Source organism: Mytilus galloprovincialis, chromosome 8 (assembly GCF_965363235.1).
Source record: "Mytilus galloprovincialis chromosome 8, xbMytGall1.hap1.1, whole genome shotgun sequence".
Classification (NCBI taxonomy): domain Eukaryota; kingdom Metazoa; phylum Mollusca; class Bivalvia; order Mytilida; family Mytilidae; genus Mytilus; species Mytilus galloprovincialis.
Window position 1 is genome coordinate 89339125 of NC_134845.1, and position 17643 is coordinate 89356767.

General features: G+C 31.4%; 1 long non-coding RNA gene across 1 annotated transcript; it reads right to left on the reverse strand.

Annotated features, from left to right (window-relative positions):
- Positions 1 to 170: 170 nt before the first annotated feature.
- Positions 171 to 12182, reverse strand: LOC143043657 (uncharacterized). The gene is made up of 4 exons (XR_012968530.1): positions 11838 to 12182; positions 10018 to 11175; positions 3745 to 4194; positions 171 to 2814 (listed from the first exon to the last, which is right to left on the reverse strand). It is a non-coding gene; the product is annotated as an uncharacterized LOC143043657 (long non-coding RNA).
- Between the last annotated feature and the right edge of the window lie 5461 nt (positions 12183 to 17643).

A 17643-nucleotide genomic window follows, 5' to 3' on the forward strand; every position in this document is an offset into this window, starting at 1 on the left:
ATTCACATAACCTTCAATTTAACCCTTAGCTAGAGATGAATTACGAATAGATTATGCATGTTATGTGTTTAAAGGAAAGGAAACTTACCTTTAAATCAAAGGTAAATCATTCGATCCACTAATTTTATCCACAAAAACTCATCTCAATAAACACAATGACTAACTCTTTTTTTTTAAACTATAATATTATATGAATTTAGACAGACAGACTCAATTGCGTTTCGTGTAGTTCGCTATCTATATCTATACGTATGTTAATTCCGTTATATGACCGTCGGCAGTCTTCAGGGGTCAACTAGATAGTTAGATAAATGGCATATAGACAACAAAACACGAAACGATGATACAAATTATCGAGCCAATGCCTTGTTTTATTTATTATTGACTTTTTATAATTTGGATATATAAGTTTTAGTATGTCATAAATCAAATATGAAAATTTGAGTAAAATCAGTGAACATGAATTTAACAGCCAATGTCCCTTTAATACAATTTATAAATATCTTTGAGAAACGAATGCTTAAGCAAATGCATCTAAAAACTGTCAGCCAATCAGAAAACGTGTTACGTAAAAAAATATATATATTGATAATGAAATTACCAGTCTTGATATGCATAGACACATTCATCCAGTATTGTTGGAATAGAACCAATAAAAAAGTGCTATGCGTAATATGTGTTTGTTTGTTTGTTTGTTTGTTTGATTTTTGCTACCTTTTCCCTTTGAATACTATGTTTTAAAAAAAAAAAAGAAGTATTTCACATTGGGCAGATATTTTTCTTCTGTGCTTATAAATGAATTAGTATATTGATATTCAAACTGTAGAACTTATATAATAGATCTGCCTAATGTAATATACCTCGTTTTGAAATTAAATTGCATTGTGCATAAAATTAAGAGACTTTGTTGTACTTTATCAAATAGTTAAGTGAAAGATATTTCAAAATACTAACATTACAGTTAATTGTTAGAAAAACGAATTTACAGATTGAATGAACATGAGCCTGTATTGGTTTTGATCTTTTATTTTTTTAGTGAATATAGATGAATTTAAAACTTAAGCCATAATAAAGATTATTATATATTACAAAAAATCATCATTCACCAATTATCGATATTAATTTGTTTTAACAAAAATTGGTATATACAATAAAAGTATACAGAGATAAATCAATATAACGTTCACATGACATGTTAAATCAAATTTAAATGAATAAAATACAGTTATCATGTATGAGTGCATCAGAGAAACAATATCAACTTTCAATCTAATACTATAATGTTATTGAAAAGTAATTCATGATGAGAGCAAAAACATAATGTGATTCATTACTTTCATTTACAAGTAGCTGAAAATATTCTGAATTGTACATTAATTAAACATTATAAAAAGAAAATTACAATATCTATTAAAACATGCAAACATTCAAGCTGCAATGTTCTTTATTGAGGGAAAGTCTCGATTCATAGTTGAAATGATCCTTTTCAACGATGACAATTGGAAAGCTTGATGCACCATTTTATTAATCCACTGCAAATTTTTCAATGATAACAACTAGTTTCTGTGAAGCCTTTGTCAAATGTTTGTTTTTAATTTCTAAAGAAAGATAGTATTACAATCAGGCATATGAAAAGGTAGGTATTGTTTAATAAATTGACGTTTTTGGTTGAAGATATAACAATATCCTTAGCATCAATTTTTTCAATATAAACTTTAAGAGGCTGATTTTGAAACTGTTCAAATTTGAAGATGCGATGGCTGTACCCAAAGTTATAATTAACAATGTAGACCTCAATAAGACCTTGTCTTCTGTTGTAATGTAAAAATAAACTGAATGTGTTCCCTACCATAATCTTATCAGTACCAAATGACACATGTGACAGGCAATAACCATCTCTGGGCAAATAGCCAAAAAGATAATTCCAAACACATTTGGAACATTCTAATAGTTCAGTTCTTTTAAAAACTCCACCTTCATGTTTCCCAATACCGAGCCTAAATAAGGAATTGCCTCTGTTTGAATCGTCAAAATCAATTGTTATCTTTGTTTGAATAGTACTTGTTTTTCGAAAATTGTTTGGTCGCGTAAATATCACCGGAGTTCCAAAACTGTCGCTTGGATACGTTCCACTTAATTTCTTATTAGACATAGTTTTATTGTCGTCAGACAAGTATAGATTCGGGTACAATGTAAAACGATCAAACCCGACTTGATTTGTTTTAATGGTCATGGAAACAGCAATTGTTGTATAGGTAGAAAAAACAGGCAATAATTGACCTTTAAATATGAAGGGTTGAATTCTACGTAACGCTATGGTTGTCTTTGTGTATGGAAATTTAGCAAGAAACAAAAGTGACAAATCAGAAGGTTGATAAAAAAGTATAAAACGTCCTTCAGCAAAATGTGAATTGGTTTCACTTTTAAAGATGTCTTTACTTTTACTTAAAACCTCATTTCCAATTGAAAGACAAACACCAAACTTGTTTTGGCAAGCGACACCACTGACAGAAAAAAATGTTGATAACAAAAGGTGTGTATTTATGCTGTCATTTGTTAATCCAAATTCAAAAATAGGTAATTCGTTATACTCTTTTAGCTCCAAAGACATTTGATGAAATCTAATAGAAAATTCTACAGAACTTTCTTGTTGATGAAGAAAAGATGTGTTTGCAAAGACACCTTCATACTTATAAAGTCTACGTGTCGAACCACATGACATTTTTCCAGATGGTTTTGTAGATACGGTGTGATTATCAGCTGATCGACATGCAAATTGACTTGTTTCTTGAGTGTTGAATTTCAATCCAGTAACTGTAAATATATAGATAAAGAGTTTTTAGCGTTAAATAAAGTTAAGTCGATAAATAAGTCAAAGAGGTAAAACAATAAGCTAGAGATTTTTTTAGAATAAGGATAACTTGGAATTCCAAAAAATAGTACTATCCAGCTTGTCATCAATTCTACATTATACAAGTCGTTTGTCTGTGCCAATATCGTGAAATAAAATCAAGATATGAAGCAGACCTTCTTCTCTGGTAGTATGTTTGATCTTAAGTTCATTTGAGGGTATATGAAATATAAGCACTCAGTCAAATGATACGTATTAAGTGATAGAACACCATCTAAATATCTGAAAGAGAAATTAAAGAAATTCGCATGAAGCTTATCACTTTGTCTTTGCAGTGAAGCTAATGCATTAATTTTTATTCTCACGTGCACGAAAGCAAATCGGCACGTAGGGGTGTATAATTCATACTCATTGAAATACCGACTGTGTTCTGAAATATCAGTCCTCTAAACTAACTAGAAATATACCTATTGATTTATCAACTTTCATACTGTGGATTCATTATAATTCGTTGGATACCAATTTTCGTGAGTTTCGTGGGTACAAGTGAACCACGAATTCTAATGTTCAACGAATATCATATTTTCAATAGGCTTTGTGTACAGAGATTGGCAAAACCACGAAATCGAATATCCACGAAAATGCAAGTTTTCAGCAGTCCACGAAAATTGATACCCACGAAAATGAATGAATCCACAGTAATTTACCTATCATATCTGAAACTGTTTAAATCACTAAGAAATTAATGTGAAGTAAAAAAGAAATAGAATGTTTAACTTCCAATGATAACGTTGTGCATTTGATATTTATCCTTAAATTCCACTTACATGATCAATGTTGTAATAGAAAAACACATGAATATATGCTAAGTTTCTACATGAAATCATACTTACGTTTACCGCGTTCTTCTATAATGCTGAGGGGTATCAATGTTATCTCGCGCACTAATATGAACATACAAATGGCTAATACAAGGTTCCAAAAAAGTGCAAAACTATTCATCAGACAATTGGCCAACGGAATGTGTTCTCTCAGATATTGTTCGAATTCAAGAGAATCACCTGTTGCACGGTACCCTTCGTGAAGCCTGCGGATATTCATGACATGTTGACGCATCTTTCTAGAGTGTTCCTGATAAGACTGTATAGTATATGGGTTTTCCCGAAAGAATAGTTGTTTCAGTTTGAATGGTGTTTTTAAAATCGTGTTGATGAAAGATATCACTAATAAAACACCCTGCTTTACTTTTTGGAAGAAATAACTAAACAAAATTGCTATATTGTTGCAGATATATTTTCCAACGACGTTTATCGAATTCGCCGCCTGACATTCTAGTTGGTTCCCTGCAAATATTACAAAAATGTCATTGTTTCTTGCATATACATGACAAAAGGTTCTATAACTACGACCAGCTGTCAAATTATTTACGTTTATCGTCATACAATACACTCGTTACCGTAAACGTAGTTTGAACCTGAGAGTTTATATTCAGAACATAACTATTTGAATTCTTTGTTATTAAATATTAAGTAAATACATATATTTGCCTTCTCTTCATATATGACATGAATAATACTAGTAGTAGATCTATTGATCAAATTTAACTTAATGATGTAACTTTGAAATAGCATGTGGACCGGGTACCAACCATATCGTGGATTGTAAAGTATTTAAAAGCAGATAATAGACTAAAACATTTAAAGATGGCATATAAAGAAGTTTGTAGGTTACCAAACGACTTGTAATGTGAGTTTGAATTGTATGATAAGAAAGCGATATTTTAGCTGGAAGCAATATGTTCACATACAAAATATTAGATGACTATGTTTAGAAATTTGTGTCCTAAATGCTCTTCAACATGTGTGTATAACACGAGAATGTAAAAAAACTTAAAAAAGTATTTTCATCTTAATTTAAAAGATCAACATGAATGAAAATAAAAAACATCTGCAACACACTTACGAAAATGCACCATCAGACATTTCATTTTTATTATTTAGTGAATGACTAAAAGATGACAAATAATTACATTAGATTATTTTTCATTATAATACGTTATTCTGATTGGCTAACTGTACATCACGTTTTATTCCTTAATCAATTGCATAACACAATAAAACTTATCGTCCATCATAACACGAGGTATCACAATATAGTGCACAGGTGAACTAAATAAAAAAATTAATAAAATTCGTGTTTTCATGATCCTAGCTAAAAAATGTAATTATAAGTATGGAATGCTTCTTTTTGTAGCTAAAAGGGTTGTAAATGCTTTGACCGTGTTCACATTTTTAGAATGAAGCCTTCCGCGCTTCATACAAAATGTATATCGGTCAACAATTTTACACCCCAATGAAGTTACAAAAAGAAGCATTCAATTCTTAAAAATCATTAACGTCTGATCAAAACTGCATTATTGATTTACAGTGTAAGATTAGTACAATAGATTTATAGCACTATTAACATGAAGGAGGAGGAGAGGCAGTTATAAAGTGATACCAATTTCGGACTTATCACAGAGATATGTCTCGCCTTTTTGTAATTTTGATTACGCAAATGTTGAAATCAAAATAGCAATACTTTAACACCTTACACAAGAAATGCAAACATTCAAAGACAATGAACCATGACTGAGTTACATGGCTAAACAATCTTTCTCAAAATGAGATGTGCCAATGTTAATACAACTGCATACCCAATACCATTGACTTATTATAAGTCGTTCCCAAACCTAAATACAAACATTAACTTGTAACCTACGTAAAAGTTTCAAATTCAATGAACAATGAAGAGGGTGTGAGGCTATATAATCTCCGTGGAAACGATACTTGCAAATGCCAATAAATTTGTATACCAAATATCATTGACTTAACATTAAAAATTCATCTTTAACATATCTAATCTCAAACTCATACATGTAAACTAAGATAAGTTTCTAAGTCATTAGATTGTGACTGAGGTGCGAGGCCAAATATTCTCCATTGCAATGAGATGTACCAATGCTTATACAATTGGCCTACCACTAATGGTTCCCCATAAACTGATATAATCACTAAATAATACATGTAAAATAAGCAAAAATTTCGAAGTTATTAGACCATGACTGAGGGGGCAGGACCAAATAATCTCCATAGAAATGAGATGTGCCTATGCTTATACAACTTCATACAAAATATGATTGACCTACCACTTGTGGTTTACCATAAACTAGACATAATCACAAACTAATACATTGTTGACGCCATCGTCGCTGCCAATACCGGAATCAGCATAGTTATGTCTCGCTTTTTGACTCCTTCAAGGCAAGACAAAAATTGAAAACAACACTTTTATTTATTGTATGCGTCCGTAGCGTTTTTCTGGCCAAATATTTGAAAGCCGAGGATGTATAAGTACCGAAACAGTTGGAGAGCTGTATGACAAAAATAAAAAAAAAAGCCAAAAGTCATATAAGGTCAACTTTGCAAGAGTAAGTTTCTTTATTATTTCAAAATTTATAAATGGACAATTGTAAAAAAAGGTTTGTTACAAATCATGCAAGTACCGTAGTACTGACTACTGAGCTGATGATACCCTCAGGGATTGATAGTCCAACAGTAGATGTATCGACCCAGTGATGTTACTAATTGTATGCGTCAGGATTTACCTTCACCAGGAACGCTCAAAGCCAAATATTTGAAGGCCTAGGATGTATAAGTACCGAAACCGTTGAAGAGCTATATGCCTAAAGACATAAAAAAAATCAAAATAAGGTCAATTTGCACGAGGGAGTTGAAACCTAATTTCTATATAATTTCAAATTTCATAAACGGGTTTCAAGGGTCGATGCCAACATCTAACTGAAAAATGATTAAAACGCGCTCTATTTTTAATAAACTGTTATCACAGAGATATGTCTCGCTTTTTGGTTACAATGATAATGCAAGTTGAAATTAAAATAGCAACACTTTAACATGTTAGTTGGGCAAAATTTTCAAATTCAATGAACCATGACTGAAGGTACATTACTAAACAATCTCCATTGAAATGAGATGTGCCAAAGATTATACAACGCATACCACATACCATTGATTTATTATAAATCGTTCCCTTTAAACAAACCTAAAAACAAACTTATACAAAGCTAAACTAACCAAAATTCCATCAAGCACTCATGAGGAGGCAGGGTCAAATAATCTCCATGGTAAAGAGATGTGACAATGGTAAAACAACTGCATACCAAATATCATTGACCAATGATCCGACCTTAACACAAACCCATACATTAACACTAAGCTAAGTATTCGAAGACCATACACCATGACTGAGGTTGCGGGGCAAAAAATCTCCATGGAAATGAGATATGCCAATGTTTATAAAACTGTATACCAATTATCATAAACTTACTACTAGTGGTTCCCCATAAACTGACCTAATCACAAACATACACGAAATTTAAGCAAAATTTTCCAAGTCAATAAACCCTAACTGAGGGGGCAGGGTCCAATAATCTACATTGTAAATAAATGTCCCAATTCTAATACAACTGATTACCAAATATCGTTGACCTACCACAAGTGGTTCCCCATAAACCGACCTTTTCACAAACATATACATGAAAACTAAGCTAGATATTCAAAGTCAATCGACTATGACTGAGGGGGGAATAATCTCCATATAAATGATGTATGCCAATGCTCACACAACTGCATAACAATTATCATTATCTTACCACTAGTGGTTCCCCACAAACTTACGTAAGGCCACACCAATTTGATTCCTTGTTCGACGGACCCGCCCGCACCATTTTTTTTCTAAACAGAAAAAGAAATGTTTAATAATCCCACTTCCCGTATCCGAAAATGTAATCTAGTCCATTTCCTGCACCGTATTTTTTTGTAAATATAATAAAATTACATTTAAACTTTAAATTCACAGTTTTCCCTGTATGTAATGTTTAAAACCTATAAGCACCCCAACACACTGTGTAACTATTTACGTGGTTCATATTTACTTCTAATCTATCAGAATCTATATATAATCCTTTAGAAATGAAAAAGAGCTTATATAGTAATATATTTCAAATTCTTCTAATTTACAATTTTATTTAATTAATGCAGATTATTCTAGGAGCTAGTTCGTGTATTGAACTAATCTTGATGATGTGATTTGATTTTTGCATAGTTTTGTTCACTTTTATGTGTGAGAAATAGTGATAATGAACCCAGGAAAATGTCTGTTGTGGTCAATTTAATTCTATTTTGAGAAGACGTTACTAAGTTGAAAAAACGTGTGTCTAATCCATTTGTCCTTGTTGGACAATGAAATGTGTTTACACTTATTAAATTCAAAGTTATATACTTTAAATGAGCATTCGAGTAATCTGTATTAAATGCAAGTGTCATCAAGAGTGTTGTTGTCAGTTAATTGATTAACACTTTTGTTTAAACAATGTAAAATTGCTATAATGTAAAAAGAACTTCGATGCAAATACGATCTTTGAATGGTATTCCCTTGAAATATATGTTAAAACATGATTTGAAATAAATAGAATTTATTCATTATCGATTCTATAAACGAAAACTTACTATAATAATGGGGGGGAAATATACACACTGTTTATGTTATGAATTGATCATGTGACTATGATAATGGTTTTTGTAGAGCCTGCAACTTTTGTTGCAGAAAGCTCGACATAGGGATAGTGATCCGGTGGCGGCGGCGACGGCGGCGGCGGCGGCGTTAGCTAACTTCTTAAAAGCTTTATATTTTAGAAGGTGGAAGACCTGGATGCTTCATACTTTGTATATGGATATGCCTCATGTTACGAAGTTTCCGTCAGTCACATGTCCAATGTCCTTGACCTCATTTTCATGGTTCAGTGACTACTTGAAAAAAAAGTAAATATTTTTTGTAATGTTCAATTCTCTCTTATTATAAGTAATAGGGTAGCTATATTTGGTATGTGCGTACCTTGAAAGGTCCTCATGCCCGTCAGACAGTTTTCACTTGACCTCGACCTCATTTCATGAATCAGTGAACAAGGTTAAGTTTTGGTGGTCAAGTCCATATCTCAGATACTATGAGCAATTGGTCTAGTATATTCGGTGTATGGAAGCAAAAAGAAGAAACTTTAAGATTTAAAAAAAGAAATTTAAATGTCTAGAATGATTTCAAAAATGTGCAATTAGATAGTTAAGGGTGATTTATGTATACATAAAAATAGATCATCGGAACAAATACTTATTGACCTAAACAATAAATCAAAATTCTTAAGGTAAGTGACCTGTGCATAACGCGTAAATAATATCCGTTGAAATATGATAGGCTCACTATTTATATGTTATAGTCATGTCTTTGTTATAATAAACTTACAAAAATTAGCAATATTTTTAAAAACTGTCCCGGTAAACAATATGAATATGACATATTTTGTTATGGTCTTGCTTATTGTGTGGATAAATCATAATTTAGTTTATCTGGATTATTCAGACGTACTACAAAAATATTTCACTGTAAGGAGAATAACATCTTTTAAAGGGTATTGAAATTCTCAAAAATAAATAAAGGTAACAGTGGTATACCGCTATTCAATAGTTATGAATCGATTAAGCGATTTCAGCGAAAACAAATCCATTTTACAAAGTCAAACCGAGGGAACACATAAACTGTAGGGGAACAAAATGTTTAAGGGTTCCCCCGAACCCAGCGTCTCGTCTACTTTTGCTGCTAATCGCAGGCTTTACTAAAATAAGGAAAACATTTGATAAAAATATTCCTCTTGATACTATCTTTTGATTGTCAAAAATCCAGGATAGCTTATACATCTAACAAATGATGCAAAAACTTCAACTGCACTGTGTGTAATGCTAACATGAAGAAAAATAAAGTCCATTAATAAGTAAAATTTCTAAAAAAAACACCTAAAAACTAAGTTTCTTTCTAGATACTACCTTTTGATCATAAACAAGTTTCTGTCCAAGTTTTAATCCAAATTCAGGACAGTTTAAGAAGTTATGAAAATACCAAAAACTTTAACCCCAGAGTGAATATTTGTGGACGCCACCGACGGAGATAACGACGACGAAGAAAGAATGTAGGATCGCTGTCTCGCTTTTTCGACAAAATACGAAGGCTCGACAAAAAAGGAACAACGGAAACACTGAACTGCAACGGACTATATCTACCTTTTTCCGGTTCGATCAAGGACTCCAAACCTTCCTCTCTTTTTGCGTTTTCTAGAAGTTCAACATTACCATCAAACGTGTGAAGATAATCATTGAAATCTATATTAGTATCTGAATTATCGTTTGTATTGCAAGATGAATCTTCAACTGCTATATTTAAGTACCGCTTAACATGGACGTCTAATGTCTGATGGACGTTGAGGAAGGAGCTCATGCTATTGCGGTTTATTAGTTGTTCAGAGAGGCTACAACATTCACTCGCATTTTGAAGAAAACTGTCTAGATTATGTTTTCTTGTCAAAAGTGTTGATTCTTTCCTTTTGAAAGCAACAATATATCTATCTATGAGCCTTTGTCTTCTGTATTTCAAATCGGCAATACCTCTGTTATATATAGCATCCAGGTTTTGAAGGAAATCATCTTTTTCATCTTGTAGTGTATTTGTTTTGTCAAGGATTTTTTGCTTGGTAGATTCGACATGGGATATTCGTGTTCGAAGAGATTTTGTGTCATTTCCTAATTCACTTTTTCTCTTTTTGAAAGCTTTTTCAATGTCTTCAAGTTCATGCTTACTGATGTCTCTATGCTCCTCTATTACACAAAAAGGACACAGAACACTTTGACAATCAGATGAAATGCAGAAATATTTTAGCTTTGCTCTTTCATGATGAGGATTTTGACAAACATCAAGATTGTCCTGTTCCTCTCGGAATGTCTCAGATTTGTTAATAATGATGTCGTGCGTTTCATGCTCTATTTGATGTTGACATTGACATGTTTCACAGAGATTAATATTACACTGTTGACATTTATAGGTAACATCCACGGTTTTGCCACATTGGTTACATTTTCTAAACGCATTTTGATCCGAGTGAGCTTGCAAAAACGAAGTCAAATCCCGCCTTGTATTATCCTTTGGAAAATCTATAGGGCCATGTTTTTTCACTTTATGTTCAGCGTTACATGTCGGACATTTAATTGTTTCCTTTCGACGACCAAGCCTTTTTATACATTCTGAACAAAATGGATGATGACAGGGGAGAAGTCTCGGTATACGTTCCTCTTCATCAAACACTTCTGTGCATATGTTACACTCTAAATATCGACGCTCTAATTCAGTTATCAAATTCACTGTATTTCTAGACATCTTTCTTCATTCTAAAATAGTGATTGCATGCAATTTAGTTTCTTAAATGAAATCAATGTGTGTCTTTCGTCATTAACAGCAAAATATGGCATAAATAGTGTACATGTATGTGTCGAAAAATCCTTTATCTAGGATTGTCTTTAAATATGTTTGTTTGGAGGAGGTCTTCAAACTTTTTTTTCTATAGACGAAATGAAGACCTTTTTTAGTACCTGGAATATTTCATCATTTGAACAATCAATGATATGGTGGTTTCTTTTTATCTTATATGGGAAATGGTAGTGTTTTCCTCAATAAACGACAAACCTACCATTTTCTAGATTTGCAACTATTAATATGGTGAACTTTGCCAAAGCAGGTTTGCGGGACAATGATTCATCATTGTTCTGTTGGGAAAAGGGGAGTCAAATACTAGTAGTAACATAACCATTTTCGGACGGAGCTTGTTTAAAGTCTTCATGTCCATGGTCGAATTACATCATATCTATAAACATTTGAAAGCCGTTTTGAAGAATTCTCACAAAGATTTCCCTTGATTTTTAGATATAATTCAAAGAAAGTGGATTTATCTATAAATATAGATAATTATAAATGTATATCTACTATACCCTTACATCTTATCACAACATCACAAAGTTTACTTCCTTAAGCTGCAATAGCCTTTTGTGCTTACCTGGTGTAAATAGATCACCAATCAATCGATCCTGAAAAATACTTTGAGTACACAAAAGGCATCCATCATGTAGGGAAAATGTTATACTTCTTTTCCCCTATAATAATGACAATATCTTAAGCTTTCGTGAATATAACTCCACCTGCTAGTGTTTTAGAAAATTCAATATGGTTCAGATAATTCACGAACTATTCAAAACAATTATCAGGAACTCTGTAATCTTGTATGAACAAACTACACTCACAACATCTAGCATAACGAATTTCCATACATAGTTTCGTTGTCTAGTAACACCAGACAGGTTCAACGTTATCTGTACTCAATTAAATTTAGAGACACGTTCAGTCGTATATCGTTTTTAAATAGCATAGATGTTAAAGGTCAAGGAAGTACAATGTCTGATAGGTTTTTTGATAATCACCAAATTCAACAATATAAACCCATACACATGATAAAGAAATGTGTGTGAAACGTTGGGTACACATATTATTTTTCTATTGTTACGATTTAAAGGACAGTCATTTGTACCTCACTCAATAAAACCTTATATTCATTTCAGACAGTTAAGATACGCATTTACGATGATAACTATATCATTATACAAATCTTATATCTAATATTACGATGTAATATACCAACCAGAATATATCTTTACTTGCGTAGGGCTTCCGGTTCATTTGCTGATTAAATCGTACATGTATATCATTTGTGGATACTTAATAAAAAATAGAACTTAGACACAGTTACTCATAACTTTTAGGAATAGTAATCCCGATGTTTCTAAACATATGCAATTTCTGCAACAAATATCACAAAATAGAACTTCAAAAAAGTAGATTAATCAATAAACAAGTTATTCAAGTCAAGTCTGCTATCAAAGATATCAGCAGTTATTACATTATTTTCTGTCTCGTCTTTAGATTTGAATTGTATCGTTAACTTCTTATCAGGAAAACTAGATATTTATTACATGCACATTAGATTTTGATTAACAGTAAAAAAATAAATGAAAAAGGACAACCTTACACCTGTTAGGATAAAATTTTGGTTTGAATATATATTTCCTTTGTGAAAATTGACTTGCCTCTATCAGATTTGTTAACGTACTGATTGAATTATAAGATACAACTTCCTCTTTCAAATTATTTTGGCGGAATAATTCAATTTAGAACCTCACCAGATATCTCAGGTTAAATTTTACTTACTTGTATTCCATAGCGTGAATTGAAATAATATCATTTGTCAATCATGGACTTTTGACGAGCTCAATACATCACATGTCGACATGATCAGATTATATTGACCGATTACAAAAGTCCAATATGCAATATAGTATAACGGGTACATATATAGAAAGGCCGTAATTTATATATTGCATATGTAAAAAAGTGTAAGTTTGAAAATTATATCGACTCGAAGTTACTAATTTTTGAATTATATTGACTCTGTTACTATTCTAGTAACAAAACATCATTGTCATTTCTAGAAATAGTAACGTCAAGTCAAAATAGTGACAAAAATACAAAATATAAATTTGGAAACAAGGGACTTAATATACCAATGAGAAACAAGAAAAAATCAAATTATATTTATTACTACAATAAACATATAACATTTGATTAACTAATGAACATGTTGGTTCTACAATTATACATCAATTTAAAGGACCTGTTTTGTTGAAGTGATTGCATTTGAAGTAACTCCGGTTAAGAAAAGGCGAAATTAACATAATATTAAAAATAATAATAGCTTCTGGTTTTTTTCATTGACAAATGCAGGCTCCTATCATACTCCTGATTTATACATTATCACCATTGGGAAGCTAAAATCATGTCTTACGCTGTAAATTGCCATTCAAATCAATCCTCCTTGTAAATTCTAGATGTCGGTCAAAATCTTGGGAAGACTTCCCTATACGTGGGTCGGTTAAAAAACAAAATTTAAGACAAAAGATGTGATTTCAGCTTCCCAGTTGCAAATTTTCTATTTTTATGTAGCAACATACCAACAGCGTCAGCATACAGTGTATATATCTCACAGTTGATACAATAATCCATGCCTTGTATTTCCTATAACATTGATAGAAAGTTGCTGCTCACAAGGAAGCTATTGAACCAAGAGTTACATTGATAATTTGAAATCATCCCTTTGAGACGCCATCACGAGCTAGTTGATCGTTATGGAATATTTGTTTCAGATGATAGCAGATATCTTCATAATGTCATAAATACAACCCCGTCGTCGTTTCCCGAATTAACTTTACCGGTTTTGTACTGATAGAAGCCACACGACAGCTGTCTAATGTGGAGCAGGATCAGCTTTCATCTGAGAACACCCCAGTTCATGGTGGGGTTCGTATTTCACTGTCTTCAGTTTTCCATGTTGTGTTTTGCGTACTATTGTTTGTCTGTTTCTTTTTTTAGCCCTTGCGTTGTCAAGTATTTTTCGACTTATGAATCTAAATTGCCCCTTTGATCGCTTTTGCGCTCAGCATAATCACCAAACTTTGATAATTTTAGTAAAAGAACATAATCTATATAGCGGAACGTGAAGTTTAAGAACAGAGCTAGTTTCTTTCCATTCTTCCTTAGAAGTTCCTGTATGAAGTCACCCTAATATTAGTTTCCTTCCTTCAATATCCGGGACTATTTATAAGATTTTTTCAGCTATATACTGCACAAATAACTAAACATGATTACTTGAAGGATAATTTACACTGGTCTTTTCTTCTTCAAACGTAAAGCCAAATGAATCCGAGATTTTTGAACCATATTGAAGACTTTGCCAAGGTTTAAAATACAAACATTCCTTTAAATCGTTTTCATCGTTGTTTTATTTTTGGCCAAAATATCAAATTCGTGAGCCTTTCAACAGGAGGAAATTAAATGCAGATAGGGACCATTCGATAAAATCTTGATCAAAAGCATGGATGTTCAACACAGAAACGTCCTTCTTTTCATTTGGAATGTACATCACATAAGAGGAAGATCATATTCAATCAATATATTGAATACATTGCGACAATCCTTACAAAGAACCACATATGAACAGGTTTTAAAGATCTTATTTACATACTTTTGATTCTTCTACAATCTGTCCTTATTAATTATCCCTTTGATTAACTAAGAGATCAACCGATGGCATCCTATTATCAGTAGTTTTACTATAAAAATATTTTATGGCTCTTTTTTTCACCATTCACTGTGATGAACACAAATCTAGGGTGCTAACATAATGGAAATGATCAATACAAATTTCTTATTAAGATCATGAAAAATCAGATTCTGAAAACAGATATTAAAGAAGTAGAATTCATTCAGAACCTTGTAAAAGACAAATATAAAAACTAGTCTTGCAAAGTTCTTCAATTTCACTGTTGGATCAAGATGTCCTGTCACTCAATAACAAATATTTCAGTCAGTGCTCCCATCTCAAATATCCTAGTAGATTTAAGGTAAAGAATACTTTTCAGGTTGAAGGCCGGTGTCATACCTTGATACTGACTACTTGGACGATTTTAACTAAAAAGTAAAATAAATATGATGATTTATAACTTTAAGTGGACAACAGAATTTTTCAGCTACAACCTCCTATCAGTTCTATTGGCTTTTAAATATCTCAATACACTAATGCTTACTTTGTCAATGCACCTAGTTTCATCCTTTCTGATATCTTAGGTTCCATTTTTGACCTCCATTTGAATCGTATTCATATTTTTTTATCTTTGGGTTTTCTAGTTATGAAAAAGACGACCAGGAGAGATTTTCCTGGTATAAAAACATATTTTTTTTTATAGACTTTGACAACTTTATCAAACAGTATTTCAATAGCAAAAATGGTTATTTATCGTCCCATGAGGGTAGAAAGTTTCAAAATCAAGAAATAAGAAAAAACTCCAATATTTTTAATAAGAAAATATAGGGTAAAAAGTCAAAATCCCCAAATCCTGCAACTTCTCAGAATTTTTATACTTGTTGAAGTTGTAATGCTATTTTTATAAACAGCCTGTTGAAAATGTTTACTGTAAATTCAGAAATTACTGCTTAAATGCAACAGAGTTGTAATTCCAATAATTTAAACTCATATTTTAGATTTTTTTATATGAATGAATTGGGATTTATTTTCTCAGTATTTTTTTTTTTTGGTAAATTATTATCCATTTTAATCTAAAATGACAAAATCGCAATAATACATGCACTAACTACTGTCTACATTTACAGAACATGGTTTATCTGTTTGTTATGACTGTAAATTAGTCCTTCCACATTGCCTTAAAAAATTACAATATGTTCAATGCTAATTTAATATATAAAATGAGGTATATGACCAGAAAATTATGTATCTCATTCTTACAACATATTTCATAACCAAGTACAGAAAATATTCTGCCCAACCTGTATCTTACATGCTATTGAAGCTATCAGAATTAAACTGTAGCGGTGACTGCTAAATACTTATATATAATAAATATAAGGAGATGTGGTATAATTATTGTCAATTAGACAACTATCCATGACAGGTCAAATGGAATGAATGCAAGCAATCATAGACTAAGTTGTAGCTTGACAATATAAGAAAGAAACCTTAGTAAAGGTGGAAGTGTCCAAAATATTGTAAAAAGATTCATAATAAAACTATCAAAACACCAGGATTATTGAAATTTACCCCCGTTATGCAAATACATGTCCTGCAAACTGGTTTAAGTTTCTACTTTATATCAGGTTTTACTTTTGTTTTGTCCTTAATACTAATTTTCTTTAAAGATCAAATTTGTCCATATTAAAAGTTGTTGAAATCTTGAGAAAAAAAAAAACCTGACAAAAAGGAAATGAAAAAAAAAAAACCCAAAAAAAACCGTAGAACAAAAACGTACAACTTAACATTGTTATAAACAAGATATTATTTAGACATTAACTCAAGTAATGACACATGATACACTGAGGAATAAAAGTAGTCTATTAGTACATACTAAATTAAAACTTTGTCAAGAAAATGTGTACATCACTGCAAATAACATCATCATTTTGTTTGAGGTAATATCAAATATATTAATATATACATGTACAATGAATATTGAATATTGAAAGACATCACACAAAAGCACCGGAAAATCTCATTCTTGTGTAGATACATATAGTGACAATTTCTCTTCGTTTGCTTAAAAGTTATGCTGTAAATCTAGAAATTTTACTAATATTTATTATTTAGATTGATATACAACGAGCATAATAACAAGATTCATCATTATGAATAATGGTTTCAAAATTTAAATGTGAGGTTATGTTTTTTTCAAGTACTATCCTCTCAAATTGTTTCACTTAAAAAAGAAAACCATTGCAAAATGTCTGACAATTTTATAACTTGTCTACTCATTAACTCTTTTTAATAGGAGTTTTCCTGATTCGTTTAGTCTTTATTCATATTTTACATAGAAAGTTAACATGTTTTTTATCAGTAATTGCCTTTTCAGACTTTTTTCAAAGTAAACAAGTTATAGCTTAACCATTCAAGTGTATATTTGTTCACAACTTTTAAATTACCTGGTTTTAGCGTTATAACTGAAAACTTTTCCTTGTTGGTATTAATAGAGACTGTTCAGACAGTTTATCATATCATTCTTATTTTAACTATTCCGAAAGACAAATGGTAACAAAAGATAGTAAACATGCATCCACAACTCTTTTGTTCTGTATAAATATTGAGATAAATAAGATGGGAATTTTGTTAACCTTTGATTGTTTCTACTATGGTTATGAATAAAAGGAGATGAGGGGTATACTGTGGATTCATTTACTTTTTGTGCACA